Below are 4,935 nucleotides of genomic sequence, written 5' to 3' on the forward strand. Positions count from 1 at the left end.
CAGAGCGGTGTATCTGTGACCATGTGTCCTGACAAGCAGTATAGAAGCTATAGAAGAGTATATATATATTACTGTATATCAGTACAGAGTGGTGTAACTGTGACCCATGTGTCCTGACAAGCAGTATAGAAGCTATAGAAAAGTATATATATTATTGTATATATCAGTACAGAGCGGTGTAACTGTGACCCATGTGTCCTGACAGGCAGTATAGAAGCTATAGAAAAGTATATATATTATTGTATATATCAGTACAGAGCGGTGTAACTGTGACGCATGTGCCCTGACAAGCAGTATAGAAGCTATAGAAAAGTATATATATTATTGTATATATCAGTACAGAGCGGTGTAACTGTGACCCATGTGTCCTGACAAGCAGTATAGAAGCTATAGAAAAGTATATTTATTATTGTATATATCAGTACAGAGCGGTGTAACTGTGACCCATGTGTGTCCTGACAAGCAGTATATAAGCTATAGAAAAGTATATATATTAATGTATATATCAGTACAGAGCGGTGTAACTGTGACTCATGTGTCCTGACAAGCAGTATAGAAGCTATAGAAAAGTATATATATTATTGTATATATAAGTACAGAGAGGTGTAACTGTGACCCATGTGTCCTGACAAGCAGTAAAGAAGCTATTGAAAAGTATATATATTATTGTATATATAAGTACAGAGCGGTGTATCTGTGACCATGTGTCCTGACAAGCAGTATAGAAGCTATAGAAGAGTATATATATATTACTGTATATCAGTACAGAGTGGTGTAACTGTGACACATGTGTCCTGACAAGCAGTATAGAAGCTATAGAAAAGTATATATATTATTGTATATATCAGTACAGAGCGGTGTAACTGTGACACATGTGTCCTGACAAGCAGTATAGAAGCGACAAAGGAAGACCGGGCACTGGTCCAAATTGGATTGAGATTTATGTATAGAAAACCAAATGTGAACGATTGGAATTGGAAAGAAAATTTATATATTTCAATTATAGTACCAGTTGGTGGTGCGCCCAGAGCTAGAGAGTACAAGTACTAGCAATGGGAGAGAAAGAAAGCTCTTGTGTGGGCGCACTCTTATACAAGGAAGAAAATTCTTCAAATATGTATCAAGGAAATATTTTTTAAAATATGTTTATTATTCAAAATTAAAATCGTTACACATTTGTGATCCACAATGGGTATAAAGAGGAGAAAATGTTAACATGTTCAGGTCTATTTTACACAAAAGGTGATTAGAAAGGTTGTAGACACTTGATTGTCTAACACCCATTTCTCCTGACCAGTACAGAAATTCTGTATTGATGGGACCAAGGAAGAATCAAAAAATGTGTAGTAGGTGTATCTTCAGAGAATCATTTAGATTGGATCCATATTATACACTTAGATGGTCACCAGTTACTCCGAATGCACACAAATTGTTATATATATATATATATATATATAATTAGATTGTCAAAGCCTGACGCTGAACTGACAGAATAAAAGAAGGAAAAAAGAGATTAGTGGTGATGCTGCTGTTGGTGTTCACCTTTTAAATAAAGGGAATGATTCCTACTCTACAACACTGGGTATTCCCAGAAAGTCTCCTCTCCAGGTACTGACCCAGCCCAACGCTGTTTGGCTTCCAAGATCGGACGAGATCGGGCATTGGCAGCGTGGTATGATAGTAGAGGAACTATATACCAATGAGAGTGCACCTATATAAGAGCGGTAGAGGATGTAGTTTTAAAAAAAGGATAGAGTATAATATGTGGATCTGCTTTCCCCATTAGGCAAGGTGCAACACCCACCACAACTGTGGTGTCGTGCCCCCTGGATCGTGGATGAGAGTCCATGGAAAGATAGCAAGCCAGAAAAAGGTTATAGAAAGAATATCCTTTTTTATATAGTAACTTATTCGATGAGTCTTGTAGGAGAAAGAGAGCTCCTAATTAATCTCAAACATCAGGCAGATTTGTAAATAATGTGTGAGTCAGACATATATTCTCCTACAGTATATGGTGACACCATATATTATTATAACCTAAAATCATTCCTAATTTGAACACATTGGTCCCATCAATACAGAATTTCTGTACTGGTCAGGAGAAATGGGTGTTAGACAATCAAGTGTCTACAACCTTTCTAATCACCTTTTGTGTAAAAAAGACCAGAACATTTTCTCCTCTTTATTCACTTTGTGGATCACACATGGGTAACGATTTTAATTTTAAATAATAAACATATGTTTTAAAAATATTTCCTTGATACATATTTGAAGAATTTTCTTCCTTGTATAAGATTGCGCCCACACAAGAGCTTTCTTTCTCTCCCATTGCAAGCAGTATAGAAGCTATAGAAAATAAGAAAAGTATATATATTATTGTATATATCAGTACAGAGCAGTGTAACTGTGACATATGTGTCCTGACAAGCAGTATAGAAGCTACAGAAAAGTATATATATTATTGTATATATCAGTACAGAGCGGTGTAACTGTGACCATGTGTCCTGGCAAGCAGTATAGAAGCTATAAAAAAGTATATATTATATACTGGTAGTCCCCAGTCCCCACAATGCAACACACTGATCAGATATTTGCAGCACACTGAGCACAGATATAGAGCGTTTTCAGGCAGAGAACGCAGATATTTGCAGCACACTGAGCACAGATTATTTGCAGCACACTGAGCACAGATATTTTCAGCACACTGAGCACAAATTACGGAGCTTTTCAGGGAGCGAACGCTGCTACGTCCTCTCCGTTCAATCTCCAAAGCACGAGTGAAAATGGTGGCGACGCGCGGCTCCTTATATAGAATACGAATCTCGCGAGAATCTGACAGCGGGATGATGACGTTCGGGCGCGTTCTGGTTAACCGAGCAAGGTGGGAGTATCCGAGGCTTCCTCGGAACCGTGTAAAATAGGTGAAGTTCGGGGGGGTTCAGATCCCGAGGAACCGAACCCGCTCTTCTCTACTAATAATACAGATGAGGCCCTATACACTGAGCATCCTTACTCTATATGGTGCAACACAACCAGCATGACTTAGGTGCTCCAAGATGAGTAGTGTACAGTTTTTTTCCTTTAAATCTTGTATCTTTGTCACATTGTTCCAGAGATGATAGACTGTGAGTTTATCCACACAGGCATTGGTTTTACACATGTACAAAGTCTCCGATGAAGTACAATGGAACTTGGAGCCATTTTTACACAGGTAAACAGGGATGTAGTTGGAATCCTGGTGGTCGGAATCCCGACGCCGGAATCCCGTCCGCCAGAATACCGGCAGTGTCGCCACAGCTATTCCCACTCCTGGGTGTCCACGACACCCATGGAGTGGGAACAGAATGGCAGCATGGCGAGCGTAGCGAGCCCGCAAGGGTCTTCGTTCGCTCGCCCCCAGCCAGCATTCTGACAGTTGGGAATCTGGCGTCAGTATTTTAACCATAGGGATTGCGACCACAGAGATTCTGTTCCCTACCCGGTAAACAAATGTTGCAGACCTCAGTGGTGAATGTACTCTAGCAATGCAGTTTTACCACTTCTTATTGTTTTATTTATGCAAATAATAGGCACATTTTGAGCAAAAAAGATGCTTGGAGCAGCCACATGGGACCTGGTGCAATAAGAGGTGCTATTTGGAGCAACTGATGCCACAGTACTAAATGACACATATGTAAATTCCTGGAATATAATGAAGGAGTGCTTAATGAGCCATCAAGTAACTATGATTAATGCCCCTAACTGTCAATAAATGCCTTATTTTAATATATTCATGATGACATCTTCTCTCTTTCTTCTGACTGCTCCTTCTGTCAGTATGTCTGAATTAAACTGTCAGCTCTTGGCCTCAAAACATACTTTGGATCAAGGAATCAAATATTATGTTTTGATACAAGTCACATCTTGTGTGCAGCCTTTACATTTTCCCTAAGTTATCTATGTGCTACTATGTGGTGTAATTGTACGGTATATGGGCCTTAGGTCGATCTCACTTAGGTCGACAGTTATTAGGTCAACCACTATTGGTCAACATGCATTAGGTCAACATGAGCATTAGGTCGACATGGCAAAGGTCAAAACGTGAAAAGGTCGACATGTGTTGACATGAGCAAGCCATGCGGGGGGACACAGTGTACTAATTGGGGTTCCCGCTCATTTATGAACAAAAAACCCAAACAAAAACCTCATGTCGACCTTTACCCATGTCGACCTTTCCACGTCGACCTGTTGTTCGTGTCAACCTTTTCCAGGTGTCGACCTAATGAGTGTCGACCTAAATAGGGTCGACCCAACAAACCCATTCCATTTGTACATACTAGCTGTGTCTTTCTTTCTTTCTTTCTTTCTTTCTTTCTTTCTTTCTTTCTTTCTTTCTTTCTTTCTTTCTTTCTTTCTTTCTTTCTTTCTTTCTTTCTTTCTTTCTTTCTTTCCTTGAAATATGTGCTTTTTTCAAATGTATATTTTTTCTGCCTACAACATCAGCACATATGTGTCTAATCTATATAAGCCAAATACATTATAACTATGAAACAAAACAGCAAAAAGAATAATGCACATCTCCGACTCTTATCCAGGCCTGACGTTTTTCCACACCAATTTCTTTAGGAGCCGCCGCACTGTAGAATATAAAAATCATGTTTCTCAGAGTTCTGTTCTAGCGCAGTCAAATAAAAATACACCACATCCTGCAAATCCAAGTCAATTACTTCCCAGATAAGAAATTCTGATATCTTAGAGCGAGCTGAAGGAAGTCTGTGTAAACACCTGTTATTTTTTGTTTTTTGCAGCCAACTTACATAAGTTCCCCATAGTGAATGTGCATTATTGCATGCTGACTGAATCCCATAACATTATGGGGTATGTGAAAAGAAAATTGTTACATTTATAAGGGAATCAATATCAGGTTTATGACCTTTCAGAATGAAAATAAAAGTT

The 4,935-nt window shown here is 38.9% G+C and overlaps 1 pseudogene; it reads right to left on the reverse strand.

Moving 5' to 3' along the window:
• Positions 1-1,567: 1,567 nt before the first annotated feature.
• On the reverse strand, positions 1,568-1,686 carry LOC135052727 (5S ribosomal RNA; annotated as a pseudogene).
• Positions 1,687-4,935: the final 3,249 nt, after the last annotated feature.

The sequence above is a fragment of the Pseudophryne corroboree genome, chromosome 2, assembly GCF_028390025.1.
Source record: "Pseudophryne corroboree isolate aPseCor3 chromosome 2, aPseCor3.hap2, whole genome shotgun sequence".
Taxonomy (NCBI): Eukaryota; Metazoa; Chordata; class Amphibia; order Anura; family Myobatrachidae; genus Pseudophryne; species Pseudophryne corroboree.